This window comes from Dromiciops gliroides, chromosome 4 (genome assembly GCF_019393635.1).
Source record: "Dromiciops gliroides isolate mDroGli1 chromosome 4, mDroGli1.pri, whole genome shotgun sequence".
In the NCBI taxonomy this organism is placed as follows: domain Eukaryota; kingdom Metazoa; phylum Chordata; class Mammalia; order Microbiotheria; family Microbiotheriidae; genus Dromiciops; species Dromiciops gliroides.
In genome coordinates this window covers 382,691,752-382,716,040 of record NC_057864.1, presented here as the reverse complement: position 1 = coordinate 382,716,040, position 24,289 = coordinate 382,691,752, and positions in this window count along the sequence as shown.

Sequence of the window (24,289 nt, the reverse complement as noted above, 5' to 3'; positions counted from 1 at the left end):
TCTTAATAATCATAACTGCCCCAAAGTGAAAAGTTGCCTTAGAAGTAAAATTTTCAGTGAAGGTTTTCAATTGGATGCTGAATGACCAGTTGAGGAGGCAATTGAAGGACCTCTGGATTAGGAAGTAGAAGATGGTTTCTAAGGTTCCTTCCAAATCTAAGATGTTGCAAGTTTTTTTTTGTCCAATAACCACCTTTCTCTACTCCTGTTGAAATTCTCCTTTGTCCAAATCCCCAAAGTCCACTTCAACTTCCACATTTTCATTAACTTTCTCCCATGAATCTCGGTACAATGGAAAGAGTGATGAATTTAAGATCAAAGTATCTTAGTTTCAAATTCCAGATCTGTCATTTCACCTCTTTTAGCTTCAATTTCCATCACTATAAATGAGAGAATTGTAGTAGGTGCTCAATGAAGAAGTCTCCTTGTGGTTAAGTCTGTGACCTTGGTAAATTTCTGAAATCCTTGAAACTTCCTGGCTGGGGCATACAATCAAGCACTTTGTCACATAGTCTTTTCTTGTTTCATGTGTGCTACTTTTGTCTCTCCACCACCAAGGTTATAAACTCCTTGAAAGCAAGGAGTGTGCTTTTCATATAAGTCCCACAAGTGTTAGTTAAGTAGCCCATTTCTAGGTGAAGAGGAAGAATGCAATAAATATTCATAGATTTATTTTAAAAATGTATAGTCTTCATTTTAATTAATATTAATGAGTCCTTCCCACTCAACATGGTAAAATGAGAGTTTTCACTGGAGTTGGGCTCCATATATATATATATATATATATATATATATATACACTTCAAAGAACTAAAACAAAACACCAAAAAGAAAAAAGGGTTAAAAATGAGCAAGGTAAAGGCACAAAAAATATTATGGAAAAAATGAATCATCTAACTCACCAGAGGCAATGCAGATGGAAAAAGAAACAATGTAAAAAATCCCAAGAGACATCCTCAAATAAAAATATAACACATTTTTTAAAATTAAGAAAGATTTAACACTGATATGAAAATAAAACATCATACAGAAGAATTTGAAGAATTTTTTTTTTTAAATCACAGAAGCCTAAGCCAGAATCAAAAGATGCTGAAAAAATTTGAGAGGAAATATGAAGAAAGTGACCCATTTGGAAAATGTAATAGAATACTTAAAAAAACATATAGGCAACCAACAGCAGAATTCCTTTTGCTGAAAATGGAACTGCGGAGCTCTTTTTGTGATGGCAAAGAATTGGAAATTGAGGAGAAGCCCTTCAATTGGGAAATGACAGAAGAACTTGTGGAATATGATTGTGATGGAATACATACTATTGTGGCATAAGAAATAAAGAGGGGATGGTTTCAGAAAAACCTGGGAAGACATATAAATTCATACAAAGTAAAGTGAGCAGAACCAGAAGAACACTCTACACAGTAACAGCAATATTTTAAGGATGATCAACTGTGAACGACTTAGGTACTCTGATTGATACAATGATCTAAGAGAATTCCAAAGAACCCATGATGAAAAGTGCTATCTACCTCCAGAGAGAGAAGAGATGAACTCTGAATGTAAGTCAAAGCGTACTTTTTAAAACTTTCTTTTCCTTTTTTTGCCTGTGTTTTCTTTTGCAACATGGATAATATGGAAATATGTTTTGCATGACTTCAAAGGTATAATTAATATCAAATTGTTTTTGCCTTCTCAAGGAGGGGGGAGGGTTGAGCAAAAGGGAGAGAACTTGAAACTCAAAATATTTAAAATCAATGTTAAAGGAAAATTTTTACACATAATTAGAAATGTTTAATGAAATAAAAATATATTGAAAAGTAGATCTGCATATAATGCAGATCAGTTGGATAAATAGGCTGAAAAATCACCGAATCATCAAAAAAAGGAAAACAGATTAAAATAATGGAACAGGAGTTGGAGTATGAATCATGATATATCTATACCAATGCAGCATCTCCTCTGGGCTACTCCCTCAATCAACATTCACACTCAAGGATCTGGTACCTAGAGGGGCAACTGCTATATTGGGCTTTAGAGGACCCTGTGGGTACCTACTCCTTCTACTGTACTTCAATGGCCCTTGGTGAGTGTTCTTCCCATTAACAAGCAGTCAGGAGGAGCAGTTTGCCCTCAATAAAAGGCTTTTACTCAAATGGTACGTAAAAATAGTATCCATAAAATAATCTCTCTGTAAACCTGGAGTATATCATCCCATAAAAACACACAGTGACTGTGGAAAGAGTAGGCACAAATTTGAAGTACAGGCAGCTATGTGGAGAAACGGATATAATGCCCAGCCTGGAGTCAGCAAAATGAGTCTTCCGGAGTTCAAATCTGGCCTCAGACACACTTACCAGCTGTGTGACCCTGAACAACTCACTTAATACTGTTTGGCTGAGTGTCCTTATCTATAAAATGAGCTGGAGAAGGAAATGGCAAACCACTCCAGTATCTTTGCCAAGAAAACCCCGAATGGGGTCACAAAGAGTTGGACACAACTGAACAAGTGAGGCACACATGGGATCAAGACAATGCAAAACTCACAAACTGCCGGAAGAACTTCAATAGTCTCTCTCTTACTAAAGTCTTCTCCCCTGGGCACAGTGCCTTTTCTGGGTAGGCCTCCCAAGGTCTGTTCCTCTCCATAGGTTGACATTCTACTGCCCAGGTTAGGGCTCTCTTCTATGCTACTTGAAGTCCTATTTCTTTGTTTTTGTTTTTGGTGGGGCAATGGGGGTTAAGTGACTTGCCCAGGGTCATACAGCTAGTAAGTGTCAAGTGTCTGAGGCCAGATTTGAACTCAGGTACTCCTGAATCCAGGGCTAGCACTTTAACCACTGTGCCATCTAGCTGCCCCGAAGTCCTATTTCTTGAAGCTGCTTCCAGCTTTGCATGACTGCCTCTCTGTATCTGGAGTGTGTGGTGTGTGTGTGTGTGTGTGTGTGTGTGTGTGTGTGTGTGTGCGCGTGTGTGTGTGCGCGTGTGCTTTTCTATTCCTTCAATTATGCCTTGGGCAGCTAGGCGGCACAGTGGATAAAGCACGGGACCTGGATTCAGGAGGACCTGAGTTCAAATCCAGCCTCAGACACTTAATACTTACTAGCTGTGTGACCCTGGCCAAGTCACTTAACCCCAATTGCCTCATTAAAAAAAAAAGAAAGAAAAAAAAAAAACAAAGAAAGAGCTGCTACTAAGAAATGGTACATGAATACAATGTAATTGTTTTACCCTAAACTTTAAAAGGTTGGAATTACGGCTCTAAGTAAAACAATCCTGCTGATGTGACATAGGTCATGGAATGTTTTTAAGGACCCTTATTTATGATTTGTTTCTGGTGCATTTGTACTTAAAATATGGGTTTGTTCTCATCCATTTAGGCCATCAAGTTCTTTCAAATATTTTTTTTCTTAAAAAAAATTGGTCTAGGTCTTTGACCTTATGAGTGTAGGGAACTTCTAGGGTAGAAATTCTTTCCAGTAATGCAATCTATAACTTGTAGTTTCAGGCTGGTGCACTTAGGTTAAGTCACTTGCCTGTGACCACATAGCTAATATGCTCTCAGAAGCAGGTCTCCCTGACTTTACATCATAGTTTCTCAGTAGGAAAGGATTAGTACAATATGTGTATGGTGTGTATACACCATATTTATTTATATTTATAGGTAGTCTATAAATTATAAATTATAAGCTATATAAATTATTATATTACAGATTCCTTTATTAGTCCACAGGACAAATTGGCCACAATAACACATAAAGACATTTAACATGGATGTTTGAGCCTGGGATCAAAAGGACAAAGTTCACATGACCCAATTATACTCTGAAGGAATGTAGCATCATAGATTTAGAGCAGTAAGGATCAACTCCCTCATTTTACAGATGAGGAAACTATGATACAGAGGTTAAGTGACTTGCCAGAGTCATAAAGCTAGTCAGTATTTGAGGTGAGATTTGAACTCAGATCTTCCTGACTTTTATTCACTATACCATGTTACCTCTCAAAATTACCCAGCACCCAGTATGGAAGCTCTACAGTGTTGAACCTTTTTACTTTGAAGGGATACCTGGATAGATTCTCCCAGGACAAAGCTATTCCATGAGAATAAACTAGGTAATTCATGAGAGTACATTAACTATTCTGGCATTAAAAAGTAAAGATTATAAGAAATTCTAATTTTAATGTTTCATGGATTGCTTCCTCTTCCCCCCAAATCCATCATCCAGTGACCAACATATTGATCCTCTGACAGAGGGATTGTTTTTCTTTCTGGAACCATACCTGAAGCCTTTCCAGTTTGGTAGCACTTCCAATCCTGCTTGTTTTATTTTTTAAATAAAGTTTTCTTGATACCTTTTGTTTTATATCAATTTCTGGATATACTCTTATTCTTTTCTCTTCAATGATTACACTCCCAGAATTGATATGTCCAGAATATATCCTTAATAGACTTTCTCTTGTGACAAAGAAAAACAGTTAAGCAAAACCAACTAAAACAGAAACATGTCTAATGGAATCAGGAAGGAGGCACATTTTCTCATTTATTAATAGGGCTGTTTGGTCATTAAAATTATACAGTACTTGCTTCATTGTCCATTTATGCTATTTTAGTCATTTTATATATTGTGTTCCTGATTCTGCTTACTTCACTCTTCAAAAGTTTATACAGGTTTCCTCATGTTTCTCACAATTCTTCATATTCATGGTTTTGGTTTTTGTGGGGGTTTTTTTGTGGCACAGTAATATTCCATTGTGACAGCAGGGTGGCACAGTGGATAGAGTGCTGGGAAGACTCTTCTTCTAAGTTCAAATCTTACCTCAGACACTTACTAGCTATGTGACCCTGATCAAGTCACTTAACCCTGTTTGCCTCAGTTCCTTCATCTGTAAAATGAGTTGGAGAAGGAAATGTCAAAATCACTCCAGTATCTTTGCCAAGAAAACCCCAAATGGGGCCACAAAGAGTTAGACATGACTGAAATTCTACAACAATATTCCATTACATATATAGATCATAATTTGGTTTATCTACTTCCCAATCAATGGACAACCACTTCATTTTGTATTCTTTGGTAGAATAACATTGCTTCTGTGAACATGTTGACATACGTGACAGCTTTCCCTTTGCCTTAGACTCTGGGAAGTGAAGTAACTTGCCCCCAATAATTCAGCTACTTATTGACAGAGCCTCGAGTGCTGGCTTTTATCCACAGAGTTGGAAGGGATCACCTGTTCTTATTACCCAGTGTAGGAATCCTTTCTTCATTTCTCACTGAGTCTCTTTTATATGACAGCCCTCCCCCCCCCTCCAAAAAAGGGAAGACAACTACTATATGATTTCTCAATATTCATCTCTATGATAAAATTCTTTAGCACCTTCAAACATTCATCTTATGACATTAAGTGTGTCTAGTCCTTTGAACATCCTGGTTATTTTGCTTGGGATGCCCTTTATTTGGTAAATATGGCTCTTAAAAAGTGCCACTGAAATTTGAACATAATACTCCAGGTGTGGATACATATAAACTGGATACTACCTCCAGAAACAGGCCCAGTGTAAAACAAAAGGTGCTTAATAAATGTTTGCTGAATGAACATCAACTTTCAGGTACTAGACACTATAATTCCATTGATATGGTCTGAATTTACCTTAGTTTTTGTTTTGGTTTTTTTTGCAGGGCAATGAGGGTTAAGTGACTTGCCCAGGGTCACACAACTAATAAGTGTCAAGGGTCTGAGGCTGGATTTGAACTCAGGTCTTCCCGAATCCAGGGCCAGTGCTTTATCCACTGTGCCACCTAGCTGCCCCACCTTAGCTTTTTAAGGAGCTATATATCACCTTGTGGGCTCATATTCAGCTTGGGGTCAAGTTAAACTGTTCTCACGTCACTTCTCCTCTGTCCTGAACTCTGGCAGTTGATTTCTTGAGCTTCAGATCAGGACCTCACAATTAAACCTATCAGATTTCATTTTACTAGATTCAACTAATTTTTCCAACCCTACAAGATTCCTTTGAATCTTGATTCTATAATCCAACATTGCCATTTCTCAGTAGCTTTCTCTCATTGGAATATCTCTTTCCCTGTCGCCTTCTCCTCCTGCAGCTTATTCCTGTGATTGGTCAGTTCTTCTTGGAACACCCATTTTTAGAAAGGGTCCAAGTTAGTCCTGTTCACTTCTTCATTCCTCTCCAGTTTCTCCTACTGACTCCCCAAGACTTTTTTTCTTGACCAGGCTCTCAAGTTGGTACCTTCTCTCCCCACTGGAATATTTCAGCTTCCTTTTATGTGTAGCCTTTCCTTCATTAAACTGTAAGCTTCTTGAAGGCAACAATTCTCTTTCCTTTTTGTTTTCCATTTTTTTTGGTTCTTTTTGGCTCTACTATTCTATAGTACAATGCTTGACACTAATAAGTGCTTAATAAATGCTTGTTGACTTGAATATTTTGTCCTTGTTGTCCCACACTTCTGTACTATGAGAAATATTTTATTGTCTATTTTCCTTAACCTTCAGTTTTTCATAGTTTCCCTTCCTTTTAGTGATTTTTGTATGTATATGATTATAATATAAAGGATTTGGTTTCTAATTACATTTCAATTAATATAAGTCCAGAAAACTTCTCTATTTAATAAATCAAAACTGTAAACTAGATATAAAAAAGTCCTGAATTAGGAAAGAGTAAAGTGCATCAGTCATTGGATAAAGATAAAGGATACTACATAGGGAATATCTTGTGATTGGCTGAAAAAATCAGACACCCCTGGGGCTGTGGATCACACAGTTAGGCAATTCAGAATCATCAATTCCAACCACAGACTAGTGGTGGAGAAACTCTAGTCAAACCTCTGAGAGAGGATTATTTGAGGGAAAAAGAAAGAGAAACCAACTGTGGGAGTTCATCATGAGTTCCACCAGAACCAACAAAGGTCCAGGCCAATGAGGTATCTGTCTCTTTCCCTTCCCTCCCTCAATTGACCAGATGATATCCCAGTGAACTTTGACAGACTGAAAGATCTGGAGTTCCCAATGACATTAATAATAGTGTCATTGGAGCAGCAGAGAATGATGGCAGCAACTGCATCAGGAGCTCAGGGACACACTGAAGACTAGCTAACAAACGACAAATTAAGGAAAGGTAGAGCTCCAGGGAGGCAGTTAAGTGTTTCAGTGTGCAGTGTGAATGAGAAAGATTCATCTTCTTATGCTCAAATCTGGCCTCAGACACTTACTAGCTGTGTGACCCTGGTCAAGTCACTTAACCCTGTTTGCCTCAGTTTCTTTATCTGTAAAATAAGCTGGATAAGGACATGGCAAATCCAGGATCTTTGCCAAGAAAACTTCAAATGGGATCACAAAGCATCAGACATGACAGAACAGCAACAAAAGCTGTAAGGAGCATAGCCTAGACTTGGGCAAATCATTGAAAAGGATTTTCAATCTCTTAAAAATCTTGGACACAAGGAATAGTGACAAAAGAGTGGATATGAGCAAATGTATCTAATATTTTTAAAAGATCAAAAAGATGGAGTATAGAAGCTAAATCCCAGATCACTTGGCATTAATTCTAAACAAAAATTGATATTAGTTTAGATTAAATTATAATAATTAGATAATAGATTATTAAATCACAAAAACCACATCATTTTAGAGCTGGAAAGAACCTCAGAGATCATCCAGTCTGAGTCCCTTAGTCTACAGATGAAGCAATGTCTTTGGTCAAGGATGATCACAGAGCTAGTTAGAGGCTTAACAAGGACCAAAACCCAGGTGTCCTGATTAGCATGGATAGGCTCGATTAAGGAACAGGGGCTTTTAAGCTATAATGAACTTCCCTCTCCATGGGGGATTCTATAACAACCAGTCCAGAGATTAGGGAAAGAAGAAGTAATCATGAAACTTGAAAGGAAAGGAAGTCCTAAATGTAAATAGCACCTTTCAATAATCTCCATATTCCTTCCCCTCATCTCCCAAACTCCCAAATCACTATACATTCCATTGAGATTCTCTATTAAGAGTTTTTTCCCTTTAAGCACCACCTTTCAGGAATGCTGAATGGGACAAAAGATTTGAAAAGTGTTGGGGTATCTAAATTTCAATTCATTTTGTCCCTGACATCAGTGTAATGTTGGGCAGTTCTCTAAACGTTCACATAACTCATCCCTTGTTTCTTGCTAGGTGAGTAAAAATACCATGGGGAAAGATACAGGGGGAGTTATGTGAGTTAATATGGTATTCAATAAAGTAAGGAAGGTACATTTGTATCCTGATTATAATTGAATAAATTTGAGCTGCTATAAAAGAATTATTTTGTGCCAAATGCAGGTAAAATATTAATAGGAATATGTATTATAAATGCAGATGTAGACATGAGGCTAAAGTCACAGATAAAGAACTGTGCTGTGGACCCTTATTGAGCTCTATCTATTAGGCTTCCCATCAGTTGGAATCGCTGTTGCAATTACTATTAATAACAATTCTAAAGTCAGCTTCTTCTGGTACATAGGCTGCTCTCTAAAAGTAAGATAGGCACTTAGGGATGCCACATTAATTCTTTCATGCCATTATGGTATCATTTAGCAGTGCCAAAGGGCATTACAATAAATCTGAGCATTCTGATGATAGCCAATTCCGTAATCTATAATGATAACGGCAAGAATTCCTGGCTGAGGGATCAGTCTCCCCAGGCCAGGCAAGAAGATGGGGTGAGACACCTTGAGAAATGTAAAGAGAACTCAAGACTAAGGGAAGGATGGCAATGATCACCTGAAACCCTTGAGGATAGAAAAAAAAGACCCGTTGATGACATTAAAAAAATGTACCAAAACCCAGGAGCCAGCACCGTTGGGGTCTAAACATAGATGAGAGTGTCCTAAAATGACTTTCTGATCTTCTTTCTGGGGCGGGGGGTTGAAATATCTCCCTCAAATAGAATGTAGGGGGAAGCTAGGTGGCACAGTGGATAAAGCACTAGCCCTGGATTCAGGAGGACCTGAGTTCAAATTTGAACTCAGACACTTGACTCTTATTAGCTGTGTGATCCTGGGCAAGTCACTTAACCCTCATTGCCCCGCCAAAAATAAATAAATAAATAAGAATCAAATAGAATGCAACCTCTTGGAAAGTGGAACTTATTTCCTTTTTTGTATGAGTATTCCACATGCCTAGCACAGTGCCCAGCACATAGTAGTTCAAAAAATGCTTACTGATTGATTGAACATGATCATGCAAGAGCTTGCTAGGTCTGGGACCCCTTTGAGAACTCCTCCAGTATTAAGGTGACAGTCTGTTATATGAGATGTAAATTAGGTACAGCTCTCCTGCAACTGGGCAACTTGCCAATGGTGTCTTTCAGAGGCAAAGGATGGGCCTGCTGCTGAGAGCACATGGTGCTTTTCTTTTGTCTGCCAGATCGCCTCCAGCCTCAATCTGGAAGAAAATAAAATGGATGATCCTGAGAAGGAACTAACTGTGCCTACCAAAGACTCACAAATCCTCCTCCCTGAAGCCAGTGGATCAGAGAAAAATTCCTGGCTTCATCACAAAGCTGCGAAAACTACAAATGTAGTAGACCTAATGATAAGCCAGATTAGACAAAGGTTCTCAAAGTGTGGCAGCTTCAGCTTCCAAAAGTATTTTGGTCACCAGGAGAGAATTGGGGAGGTAGGAGGTCAGGGAGGATTTCAGCCCCTGGGTTTAAATGTCATGCTTTATGGCAAATTGGCTACAGATCTTTTTTTTTTTTTAACTTAAAAGTTTATCAAGAAACGTGAGACTGGCCTTACATACCAGCATTAGCGGGAATTAGCAGCCCACTGGGTCAGATTGCTGACAGTCTAATGCTCTGTAATAGGAGCTGAATACAGGAGAAATCTATAGGGTGGGGAGACAAAAAAACCAACCAAACAAAAAACCAGGTACTCACAAATATTGACAGATATGTTTTTATGCCCCACAGAGAAAAGCCCAGCTTAGTCACTTTGCTAATTAGACAAAGGCAGTGAAAATGTCTATCGGCTGAAGCAATGCAAAGGCTCAGAAGAATACTATTTCCTTTGCTTGGGGAAGGTCTCAGAAGCAGATAGGTTCAGCTTTTTTCTTGGAAGAGTTTTTTTTTTCTAAGTTTTATGATAGCTCTTAAACTTATTAATGAAAATTCTCAGCATGGGTAATAATTACATTGCCAGGAGTCAAGCTGGGCTTTATTGTTGTTGTTACACTATAGGTTAGGCAATAGTTGATAACCTTTTACTTTGCAACTCTTCCTCAGCAGCACTTTTTGTGGCACCAAAGAACTGGAAATTAAATAGATACTGATCAATTAGGAAATAGCTATATGTATCCTGGTATATAAGCTTAGTGAAATATTACTGTGCTATAGGAAACAATGAAGATGATAAGTACTGAGAAGCATGGGAAGCTTTCTGTGAACTGATGGAAAGTGAAAAGTGAAGTGAGCATCCAGACTCCAACAACATAAATGGAAAGGACACAACAGTAAATAATCAAAATAATGCCAAGAAATGATAAAATGACTCAGCTTGGCCCCAAAGAAGCAATGTAAGAAGATACCTCCCTTGACCTTATGTGGGGGTGAAGGACCATGGGTATGGGATAATTCATATGATGTCAGACTTTTTGATATGTTGTTTACTTTTGTGGAACTGTTTTTATTTTCTTTCTTCCTTTCTTCCTACTCTAAAGGATAGCTCTCTGGGAAGGGATGGGGGAGAAATAATACAGTGAAAACATGTATATAGATAGGCACTTTCAAGATAAACATGAAGGAGTAATTTAGAGGGGAAGGTCTGGCAGATGGGAGAGGGGAAAGAAAGTTTTCCTGTAGAAACTGAGATTTGAAATGTCTTAAAGCAAAGCAGAGAAACTAAGAGGTACAAGCAAAGCTAGAGTGAATTCCAGGCATAGGCAGACATGGAAAAGGGAATAAGCATTTATTTATATACCATCTATTATGCACAAAGCACTGGTGCTAAGTATTTTATTACAAATATTATCTCATTTGATCCTCACAACAATGCTATGAGATAGGTGATATTATTATCCCCATTTTAGAGTTGAGGAAACTGATGCAAATTGAGGTGACTTGCCCCAAATCACACAGTTAGGAAGTGTCTAAAGCCAAATTTGAACCCAATTTTTGACTTTAGACTCAGCTCTCTACATACTGGGCCACCCACCAGTTGCCTCAAGGGCAAGGAAGGGGAAAGGGAATATGGCACCTACGGTGTGCCAGGCACAGTGCTAAACACTTTACAAATATCTCATTTGATCAGCCAATGGAAAGACACGGAGATAAGAGAGGCAATGTCATGTGTGAGGAACTAGCAGTTGGGCAGTTTAACAGCAGAGATGGAGAAGGGAATAAAATATAGAGAGACTGGAAGGGGAGGAAGGGGCCAGGTTGAGAAGGACTTTAAGTACAAAACAGAAAATTTTATATTTGATTCTAGAAGTACTTGGGGACCACTAGAGCTCACTGAAACAGTGGTGACATGATCAGACTGACATCTTAGAAAACACCACTTTGGTAGCTGAGCGGTGGATGGATTAGAGAGGCATGAGATGCCTGATGATTGATTAATTCATAGATACTTGAAACTCAAAGTCCATCAATTCAAAAACATTTATTAAGTACCAGGAATAGAATCTTGTTGCAATTGACCATCTCTCTGGACGTCTGTTTCCTCATCTGTAAAATGAGGTAGTAGACTAGATGGAAGTTGGACTAATGCACTCTTGAAATCCCTCCCTTGAAAACCTGAGAAGCAATTTAGAAATTGCTCCTACAAGCAACAGGCCATCTAGATATGTTCTAGAATAAATTAAGAGCTGGTTAAGAGCAAAAGCAGAGGGGCAGTTAGGTGACGCAGTGGACAGAGCACCGAGCACAGTCCCTGGAGTCAGGAGGACCTGAGTTCAAATCCAGCCTCAGACACTTGACACTTACTATCTGTGTGACCTTGGGCAAGTCACTTAACCCCAATTGCCTTACCAAAAAACCCCACACAAAAAACAAAACAAAACAAAAAAAGAGCAAAAGCAGAATAATCCTATAGCTTGTGCCTTTTACTCATAAGAAAAAAGAAACTGGTGACAAAATACTTAGACACTTACTAAAAACATCTCTTTTAAAAGTTCTTTACAATACTTACCCACTGTGGACACTAAAGAAATGTTAACCATTAAGTATTAGAATAACAAAGAAGAATGCTATTTTATCATAAACACATCTAAGAATGGGAGGACATTTGTTCTGTTATTCTAAAATTAAGTGGGATTCTAGGAAAGGAAGGAACCCTGGAAATGAAGGAACTGAATAACTCCCTTATGGGGGCAAAGTCCTAAGGTCCTTACAGAGGACCTTCAATAATTTAACTGCTGCTTTCAGGGACTTTACTGGGCATTCCTGGCATAGTAAGTCTTAAAGGAAAAAGAAAAAGAAAAAAAAAATACTACTCCCCTAAGAGTCAAAAAGGAAAGAAAAAATGTGGAGGGCAAAAGGAGAAATCTTAGATTTTTCCTCCCTGCTTTAGAAGGTCTAAAAAATCTCAACAATCTAGTAGTCCATGTGGTAGGAGATACCACATCTTTGAAGTTCAGAGTGGGTCTCCCAATGCAAGGCTCTATCGGTAATTCAGTTAGCCAGAGCAGCACCAGGAACATCAGGGCCATAGTAAAAATGATTGTCTTTGGCCCATTCAAAAATTCTTCATTATGCATCAGGGTCATCCAAAGTGAAATGGTTAAGAGGTCAGAAGCCTCTTGCATGCAACCCATTCCAGGACTTGAAGTTGATACCAAGATTCTTCAAATACCACCATCCACTTGGTATTCCCTGACCTGCATACAAAAACATCATTCTACCTGAAAACCACAACAAGGGAATGATAGAAAATCTTTAGCCCCTTAGAGGTTCCTGTGGTGGGGCTGACCTCCTCATCTACAAGGGGCTAAATAAGGACTCTTCCTCATCCCCATCCAGTGACTGAAAATGACCATAACATCAGTTACAAGAATCCCCTTTCTTTCAAGTAAATACATATTTTCCACAGTTATATAATGACAGTGTCATTTCCCCCATGCTATTAGAAAGTCAGGTACCTCCCAACAAGACAACCCCTTAGTCTATCAGGCCTTTTCTGCGAAGGATTTATTTATTCTAAATCATTCCATAGGAAAGGAATTGAGGGAGACCTGAGGTACTTCTCAGGGAGCCTTCTGAGGGGGAAAAGACCTTAAGGATAGGACAACTGTGTGCTGGGAAAGGAATAAGGAAGATCAAGAGAAGATCAGCCGGGACTATGACCAAAAACAGTCCTTTTGTATCCAGTAAGTCTTCATTTGGAGATTGGATCCCAGAAATGATTATATTGGAAAACCTTTCCCCTCATCCTTTCCAAGGTATATTTGTCACAGACATGACTTTTGGGAAGTTGGATACATGACTTGGGCAATGAGATACATGACAATGCCAGCTACTGGTTAGCAGGAACAAATCTCTTGCCCTGAGATGAAAGAGGGCCATTTTGTCAGTTGGGAACAGATTGAGGACCGTTGGTTAACTGGGTGCTCCAACTGTGCAAAGAACACAACTGGGTAGGAATAGCCTCCTTATTCTTAGTTAGGGGGATCATATGGTCATGTGCCCAGCTAACATGGCATTTCCACCCCAATGTCCAAAGTAGCCATGGACTCATTCCCCAACCTCTGCTATTCTTGAATTGCCTATAGCCAATTTGTTGATCATATGTTATCTCTCATGGGTACTAATGTGACCCACTAACACTTGTATATAGTGGGAAGTATTTGTAAAATTCCTTCATTGCTTCTGACCCCAAAGGGGAGTCTTTAATTATCTAACCCTGTGCTGTCCGGGACTCAGACCAACAAGAACAACAGCCAGTGCCCAAGAATTAATGATCTCTTCTCCCTCCCTCAAGGCTCTTTCACATGCCAATCATGCAGCCTGAAGTTCAGTCAATTGAAAAAACTGACCAAAACTCCCATTCACTAAGGCATCCCCTGTTACAGTGACTGTTGCATATATCTCCACCTCCTAGATTCCTCGGATTCCTTTCAATCTCAGCTAAAATCCCATCTTCTATGAGAAGCCTTTCCTGATCCCTCTTAATTCCTAGGGCCTTGCCTTTGATGAGTATAATTTATCCTGTATACGTCTTGTTCGTACATAGTTGTTTTCATGCTCTCTCTTCCTTTAGAATGGCATCTCCTAGAAATCAGAGACAATTGTTTTGCTTTTCTTTGTATTCCCAGCACTTAATACAGAGCATAGCAGGCACTTTTTTGTTTTTTGTTTTGCAGGGCAATTGGGGTTAAGTGACTTGCCCAGGGTCACACAGCTAGTAAGTGTTAAATGTCTGAGGCCAGACCTGAACTCAGGTCCTCCTGAATCCAGGGCTGGTGCTCTATCCACTGCACCACCTAGCTGCCCCCAGGCACTTTTAATAAGTGCTTAATTGACTGCCAAAGTCCAATTGCACGTGCCTCTATTGTAGCAGGTGGGGTCACTGGTAAACCAGGCTAAATGTCATTCCTTAGCAGTCAGGTTCTTATAGGAAGGGATCCATTGGACCTTATCTGTGCATATGCTATTTTCCCCCAAGAAAGTGGAAGTTCCTTGAAGGCAGAGACTGTTTTAATTGTTGTCTTTGGATCCTCAGTGCTTAGAACCCTGCCTAGCAAATGTTAAACATTTCAAAAATGCTTCTTGAATTAAAAGGGAGATCTATCGTCCCCTATGCCTCATGAAGTTAGGAAACGAAAATGCAAGACAAGTTCATAATTGTAATTGTCAAAATTTTGGACCTGAAAGAAGAAAGCCAGGAGAAGCTTATGAGACATTTAATTCATACCACTTTAACAAACATTTATTAAATGCCTATGATTGTGCTATGGGGAAGACAAAGATGAAGATCACAGTCCCTGTCTTCAAGAAACTGAAAATCACGTAGAGGAGGGAGATAAGACATACATGTATACAATTAACTATAGTACAAGTAACCTATAAGTACAAAGATGTCTAAATAGAAAAAAATCCTTTGAGAAATTCCAGGAGGAAGTCATTACTTTACCCTTACATTCCTCTAGAAGACATATGAGGCAGCTAGGTGGTGTAGTGGATAGAGTTCAGGGCCTGGAGTCAGGAAGACTCATCTTCCTGAGTTCCAATCCAACCTCAGACACTTACTAGCTGTGTGAGCCTGGGGAATTCACTTATGTAAAATGAGCTGGAGAAGGAAATGGCAAAGCTCTCCCCCTATCTTTTCTTTTCTTTTTTTTTGTTTTTTGGTGAGGCAATTGGGGTTAAGTGACTTGCCCAGGGTCACACAGCTAGTAAGTGTTAAGTGTCTAAGGCCGGATTTGAACTCAGGTACTCCTGAATCCAGGGCCGGTGCTTTATCCACTGCGCCATCTAGCTGCCCTCCCCCTATCTTTTCAAAGAAAACCGCAAATGGGGTCACAAAGAGTCAGAAACGAGTGACCAGCAAACAACAACGAGATACATCTGATCTCTTCAGTTAGACCTTTTCATAGAAGTCCATCACTCGTCATTCTAGAAATGACTAGGAATTATTTAATTTTGATAGATAGTGCCGATGTTCTTCAGGGGTTTATGCTATGTTGTTAAAATTTGCTTATGGCTTATGCTGTAGAGAGGCTTAGAAGATATGCATGCTTTAATCATCTAAAAATAACCATTAATGGTCAGGTAGGCTATGGTAATTTTCCATTTGATTATGAGACCTCATTCCCCATCCCCAAATAACCTATCAAATTGGTCCTGATTTGTTTACTTTGTTTTATTGTTAACCCTTACACTTGGAATTGGAGAAACAACAAGGGCTAGTGGAGAACAGCTTTTCCAGATATCTACTAGCTGTGTGACCTTGGACAAGTCACTTGACCTCCTACTGGCTCAGGCAACTCTCTAAAACTATAATTTGTATGTCAATTTGTATGCCTATCCATATTGGCAAAGGGAATTTCAGGAGGCTCATCATCTGGGACTCCTTACACCAATAAAATCACAGTCCACAAAGATCTTTTTTTTTTTTTTATCAAAGTAAATTGAAAGCAATGACAATTTTCTCCTTGATATTTTGAAAAGTGAGGAGTTTCTCTTTTCAAAAGCCCTTCTCTCACTTTCCACTAATAAATAAAGGAACAGATTCTACTCTCCCCTCCCCCTGCCCCCAAGCAATAATCTTCCAGGATTATGAAGAGGGATGGGCCCTATGAAACACAAGTGTTGTCAGCTCCCTTTGGGAGGTGATTTCCAGGTACTTAGAACACTTCAGTGCCTTATTGAGGCACCCTTGGGCATGTTTCAAAACACAAGGGTGAGCATAGTTTCAGCTATAGGAGGGTCATTTAAGAATGACAGGTTCGGCCAGTCTGGTAACTTAGTATAGCTGGATCAACCACACTCCAGGAAAAACAACAACCCAACAACCAAAACATGCTAAAGCTCAAAGGGAGACTGTTCTATGCACTTCAGTGTCATGCAAAAGTTCTGAATTTCTGTACTGGAGGAGGTGAGCATTTGGTCCAGAGTAAAAAGAGGTATTTCCCACTTTGAAACTATAATCACAAAATTCTGCCCTCAAAAAAAAATTTCTTGAAGACTCTAAAACAGGAAAAACAACTCTAATAAGTCTTTATAACATTTGTCTGATAGGCACAACCTTTTGGTTTAGCATTAAGTTAAAGAATTATCCCTAAGCCTGTAATCAATCCACAAGCATTTATTAAGTGCCAGGTTCATGAAACAGCAGGTACATATGAGAAAAATCTTAATTTCAGTTCCTAGCAAGGTTCCTGGAACATGGTAAGTGCTTAATTGATGCTTGAGTTGACTTAATTTGCTGGACCCTACTTTAACATTGTCCTTGCTGTTCTTAGGCACTAGGTGGCACAGTGGACAGATGCAATGGACCTGGGAGTTCAAATCAGTCCCTCAGTTCACTAGCTATGTGACCCTGGGTAAGTCAATTAATCTGTGTTTCAGTTTCTTCATCTATAAAATTAATATTTGTACATTCCTCCCATAGCTTTTGTGAAGATAAAAATGAGACAGTATTTGTAAAATACTTTGCAAGACTTGTATTTGTTATTACTCAGTCGTTTTCAGTTGTGTAAGTGTGTAAGGGAGATGAGTCTTCCTGACTCCAGACCCAGCACTCTATCTACTGTGCTACCCACCTGCCCTAAACCTTATATAAATGCTGGTTAATGTTAGCTATTAGATAAAGCTAAGGAGGTACTTGCCCTGGAGTTCACAAAGGTTAAATAATTTGTCTTAGGGTTACACAGCTAATGACTATCAGGGTAAGATTTGAACCCAGGTTTCCTATGTCCATGCCCTGCCCTCTAGCCATTATACTATGCTATTGATGCAATATAAATATAATTACAAAAGCTACTCAAATTCCCCTGAGGCTTATAAAGCACTTCCTTTCCAATCCAGCGAAGTTACCTACTTCCTCTAAAGATTCATCTTCCCATTGTGCATATGATAAAACTTATGGCTCAGAGCCACTGAATTTTAGAGGGTTTGAAGGGATCCCAGCAGGCATACCCCCCAAAAGGAGTACCTGTTATAATATTCCCAGCAAACTGTTTGAAGACCATCCATCAGTAAGGGAAAACCTACTACTTTCTAAGGTGGTCATGTTACAACAGCTGCTTTTATCGTGATTCTGTTAGCAAGTTGGTCCTGATATCTGTCAGTCAGTCAGTCAGTCAATAAACACTTATCAAAAACCCTGGGCAATTGACTTAATCCTGTTTGCCTCAGTTTTCTCCTCTGTAAAATGAGCTGGAGAAGGAAATAGTAAACTACTCCAGCATCCTTGCCAAGAAAACCTCAAATGGGATCACGAAGAGTAGGAGATGACTGAAAAATGACTGAACAAAATGTATCAGGCACTGTGCTATGTGCTGGGCTTATATCAAGCCTACATTTGCCACTTTTTTTTTTTTTTTTAGTGGGGCAATGAGGGTTAAGTGACTTGCCCAGGGTCAAATAGCTGGTGTTGAGTGTCTGAGGCCATATTTGAACTCAGGTCCTCCTGAATCCAGGGCCGGTGCTTTATCCACTGTGCCACCTAGCTGCCCCATTTGCCACTTTTTAATTTTTACCTATTACTCTTGGTTCCTTCTGTGGGGTCAATCAGATCAAGTCTAATCCTTCTTCTACCTGACAGACCAGTGGGAAGAGTGATAAACTTGGAGTAACAGGAGCTGAATTAAAATTCTGTCTCTCCATCTTCCTGGATCTCAGTTTCTTCACCTGTAAAATGATGGTTGGATTATATGACCTCTAAGGTGTTTTCCAGCTCTAGGTCTATGTGCCTATGAAATACTTGAACATGAAGGGGTTAAGTGATCAGTACATGGTCACACAGTTAATTGGCAGGGTTTGAACTCAGGTCTCTAGACTCCAAGTCCAGTACTTTCCAGGTTTCCAGATTCTAGGTGTTGCCTTTTTTTTTTTTAAACCACACCATGATGTCTGGTTCCATGGCCATTCTTTAACTAAAGAAAGAAATGGCTAGGAATAATTTACATATATACTTACAGATTTCTAGAATCATTTTTTTTTAAGTTTTTTTTTAGTGAGGCAATTGGGGTTAAGTGACTTGCCCAGGGTCACACAGCTAGTAAGTGTTAAGTGTCTGAGGCCGGATTTGAACTCAGGTACTCCTGACTCCAGGGCTGGTGCTCTATCCACTGCGCCACCTAGCTGCCCCCTCTAGTATCATTTTCAAATAAAATTGATCCACTATGACCAGGAATGAAGAATGTGTGTGTATGTATGTGTATATACACACACATACATACTTAGGTAAAAAAAAAATCCTTTTCATATATTAACCCAAAGTTTCTCACCACTTATGAGAAACCCATCTGCCAACAAGCATGTGAACTGGTTTCACAAGAGAGGCCATTCTATTGATATGAAGTTGGTTCCACCAAATGAAATCTGAAAAGACCAGCTAGTCATCACAATTAAAAAAAACTCCTACAAATAGACACATTTCTTATTTAGTTCCTAAATCTCTCTGAACTCACAATGTCCATGACTCTAATGTTGAAGTCAAACTCTGCCAAAAGGCTACTTAGGTCTGGTGATGTGCCATTAAAATAGGTCCTTCCAGGATATATGTCTGCATTGTACAAAAACAGAGCAAGTATTTTAAGCATCTTTGAACAAAGAAGTTAGCTGGCTTTTGTTGTTTACTTTGTAATGCAATGGGAACATTTTCTGTTTAATATCTTGAAGAATACGAGATGATTCCTTACTTCTGTGTTGCCCTTTTGCAGTGAGAATGTTAGTGAGTTATTTTTGAATTAATGAGAAAAAGGAAAACGCATGTAGGCAGTTGCTCCTTCTTTGATCTGCACTCTTGCTGCCTCCTAATCTCTTTTGATATCCAGCAAGCAGACGCTTGGTTATCAAGTTATTTTTGTTTTGCTTTGTCTCATTTACACGTCACAGGGTCTTAGACAAAAGGAAAACACACTGTAAGATATTGCTTCTTTCTAATTCTCTATTTAATATAAAGTGCGTCATGGGAATGGAACACCAAATTGTAGCTTGCATACAAAACATTCATTGTAAATCAAACAGTGCTACAAAGGTCTGGATTAAAGATATTTGGAGGTTTGAGGTGGGATGGGAAGCTTCCATGTACTGAAAAAAAGCATAAAACCTACTGTACTGTTAGAACTAAAATATGTCTTTAAAATATGTATGAACACCACACATTGTAACGTTCAGTGAATAATAGGGTTTCAACTTTTAATATTTCTGCCCCTCTTACCTCCTCCCACCATACACATCCTTACTTACCCTTAGCACATATGCTGTTTTGCAAGCCCAACAAAGACCCTGCCTTAAAAACTCGAGAAGGGTAAAAATGAAACAGCTGTTATACTTAGGTAGTAGAACAAAACCAAGCCATGAACTAAAAAGTAGAACAAATTACATGAATCTGCTAAACCTTGAATAACATTTTTTTTCTTGCAGGGAAATGGGGGTTAAGTGACTTGCCCAGGCTCACACAGCTAGTAAGTGTCACCTAGCTGCCCTGAATAACATTTTTTTTTTAAAGTGAATTTCAAACCAATGTGTTGCCATTCTGTTATTTTTAAAAGCAAAAATCTGAACCAATAACTTGATCCATTAGTTCAAGACAGAATCACATCTATATATGTTCTCATTATTAATCTAGGCATTCTATGAACTGAACCACTAATTATTTTGCTTTGAAACTTAAATTTAAAAAAAATTTAATACTGGAAAACAAGGGAATGCCCATCAACTGGGGAATGGCTGAACAAGTTGTGGTATATGAATGTAATGGAATACTATTGTGTTGTAAGAAATGATTAGCATGGAAAATTTCAGAAAAACCTGAGAAGACTTAAGTGAACTGATGCTGAGTGAAGTGAGCAGAAACAGGAGAACATTGTACATAGTAATGGCAACATTGTGTGATGATCAACTGTGATAGACTTGGCTCTTCTCAGCAGTGCAATGATCCAAGACAATTCCAAAGAACTCATGATGGAAAATGTTCTCCATATCCAGAAAAAAGAACTGTGGATTCTGAATGCAGATTGAATCATACTGTTTCTACTTTTTTGCTTTTCTTTTTTGAGGTTTTCCCCTTGTGTCCTGATTCTTTTTTCACAACATGAATAATGCAGAGAAATGTTTAATGTGATTACATATCAGATTGCTTTCTGTCTTGGGGAGGGGGGAGGGAAGGGAGGAAGGGAGAAAAATTTGAACTAAAAATCTTATGGGGGCAGCTAGGTGGCGCAGTGGATAGAGCACCGGCCCTGGAGTCAGGAGTACCTGAGTTCAAATCCAGCCTCAGACACTTAACACACACTTACTAGCTGTGTGACCCTGGGCAAGTCACTTAACCTCAATTGCCTCACTAAAAAAAAAAAATCTTATGAAAACAAATATTGAAAACTATTTTTAGGGGCAGCTAGGTGGCACAGTGGATAGATTACTGGCTCTGAAGTCAGGAGTACCTGAGTTCAAATCTGGCTTCGGACACTTGATACTTACTAGCTGAGTGACCCTGAGCAAGTCACTTAATCCCAATTGCCTCACCAAAAAAAACAAACAACAAACAAAAAAACTATTTTTACATATAATGGGAAAATAATAAAATCCTTTTATGATAAAAAATTAAAATTAATACCCCCAATCACACATTCTCACAGAGGAGGATTACACATGAAACTACAAATTTCTATTAACTACAATTTACTGTTTGTTTGTTTGTTTGTTCGTTTTTGCGGGGCAATGGGGGTTAAGTGAATTGCCCAGGGTCACACAGCTAGTAAGTGTCAAGTGTCTGAGGCTGAATTTGAACTCAGGAACTCCTGAATCCAGGGCTGGTGCTTTATCCACTGTGCCACCTAGCCACCCCCCTACAATTTACTTTTTAAAAATGCATAATAACAACAATAATAATGGCTAATGTTTATATGTGTGTCTGGCACTGTGCTAAGTGCTTTATAAATATTATCTTGTTTGATTCCCACAACAAACCTGGGAGGTAGGTTTTGTTATTATTATCCACATTTTACAGATGAGGAAACTGAAGCAAACAAGGGTTAAGTGACTTGCCCAGGGTCATATAGCTAATAAGTGTCTGTGTCCAGATTTGAACTCAGGTCTTCCTGGCTCCAGGGCTAGTACTCTATCCACCATGCCAACTAAATTCAATTTGTAATTTCCAAAGCTGTACTGCTTGCTCATGACTTTTTATGGCCTTCCCTTTGTTCTTTTCTGTATATTAAAAAAACAACCCTTTAATGATCTTCTTTTCTTTCTAATTTACTTTGAATACCTGGTTATTACAAGGTCTTCCTCACAGTCCTAAAAATAAGCCCATTTGGGCCAGGTCCAATGTTTCCTATAGTAAATCTAGTAATCCTCTACTGGATAAATAATTTTAAAAACACTTTGACTTCTTCCAAAAAGGCTATTTAAGGAGAAGTTTGTGTCACATGCCCAGGAGAGGCCTGTCTTAAAATAATTACATCTCAGAGTTGAGGCTGCTCGCTAACACAAAATATCATCTTTTTAACAACAGTATTATTTTTGATGATGCTATCTGGCTATGAATCATGAAGCATCTCTGAAGAATCAAAGTAACAGTGACCCAAAGGGCAATGGAGAGACCTGTGGTGACACAAGGAATCTGCAATGTATTATGAACAATGATTTATGCAAAGAAGTGACAGGATATTAAGTATCCCCCACATTCTCCCTGGGGAGCAACATGGCACAATGGAAAGAACCCTGGCTTTTGGAGATAGGGAACCTGGGTTCTGACTGCAGATCTACCGTTAATTGTGTGACCTTGGACAAATCATTTCTCTGGGTCTCTGATTCCACATCTGAAATATGAGGAGTTTGGATTATATGGCCTGTATTGTCCTTCCCAGCTCTAAATCTAGGAACCTATGAAGGATCAGAAAAGAATTTAGATCTCTCATGAACTGGTTGTGGATTCCAGATGGATAGGCCAAATGCTGCATTTTTGTTGTTCAGTCCTTTCAGTCATGCATGACTCTTTGTGACCCCATTTGGGCTTTTCTTGGCAAAGATGCTGGAGGGTTTGCCATTTCCTTCTCCGGTGCTATGCTAATATCCACAAAATGTTAAAAGAAAGATCTTGAACATATTGGAGGAAAATCTTCTGCAAAGGATTTATGGGAGAATATGAAGTAGAATCACACGCAATGAGAAGGCATAGAAGGATTACAATATCAATAAAGTTCCTACAGATTATTTTCCTTACAATGTGCCTTGGCAAAAGGTTAATTTACTTGTTTCTTTGAAATAACAATAACATATTGAATGCATTATTATACTCATAGTTTATGGTAGTTTCCCAAATGATTTAGGAATTGATGTCTAGAACTTAGATTGTATGAATAATTTTATTGGCATAAGAAAGTGTTCTCCAGAGTGGGATATGGGTGCCCTTGGAGAACAGTAGTGACCTTCAAACTATAGGACCTGAAATCAACTAATTGGAGGATGAGAAGATAGGACACAAAGGTGGTGCAATGGATAGAATCCTGGGCCTGGAGTCAGGAAGACTAATCTTTTTTTTTTTGGTGAGGCAATTGGGGTTAAGTGACTTGCCTAGGGTCACACAGCTAGTAAGTGTTAAGTGTCTGAGGCCGGATTTGAACTCAGGTACTCCTGACTCCAGGGCCGATGCTCTATCCACTGCGCCACCTAGCTGCCCCAAGACTAATCTTCTAACCTCAGACACTTAGTAGCTGTGTGACACTTAACCCCATTTGCCTCAGTTTCCTCATCTGTCAAATGAGCTAGAGAAGAAAATGGCAAAGTCCTCCAGTACCTTTGCCAAGAAAACCCCCAAAAGGGTCATGAACATGACTAAAAAATGAAACGATAAGTCTCAGGGCAGCTAGATGGCGCAGTGGTTAAAGCACTGGCCCTGGATTCAGGAGTACCTGGATTCAGGAGTTCAAATCCAACCTCAGATACTTGACACTTACTAGCTGTGTGACCCTGGGCAAGTCACTTAACCCCCATTGCCTGCAAAAACAAACAAAAAACAAAACAAAACAAAAAAAAGATAGGTCTCATGTCATCATCAATGAAGGTAGACACTTACTAGCTGTGTAACCCTGGGCAAGTCACTTAACCCCAATTGCCTTAAATATTGGGGCCCTCTCCAGTCATCCTGAAATTTAGCTTACCACTGGACTTAGATGGCTCTGGAGAGTGAGGTTAGTGACCTTGCAGAGTCCTCTTTCACTTATATCCAATTCAGTGCAAGTCATGACATCATCCCAATGTCACGGTCCTCTTCAAGTACAAAGAACCACCACCACCACCAACAACAACAATAACAGCAGTAGCAGCAACAGCCAATGGTAGTCGGGACATTTCCAGTCTTCTTGACCTATATCTTGCCACTGTACCCAGATGGCTCCAGAGGAAAGAGTGAGGCAGGTGACTTTGAACAGCCCCGTCTCACTTAATCCAATTCACTGCAAGTCATGACATCGATGTCATGGTCCTCTTCAAGAATCACGGAAGGACAAACAACAACCAATGGTGGTGTGGTCAACCACACCTAACCTAATCCATCACCATTTCTCCACTTCATCCCTTCCCCCAGCTGTGTAACTTCCCAACTTTCTCCCTTCTCAGCTGTGTACAAGTCTCTGAGGGCAATTA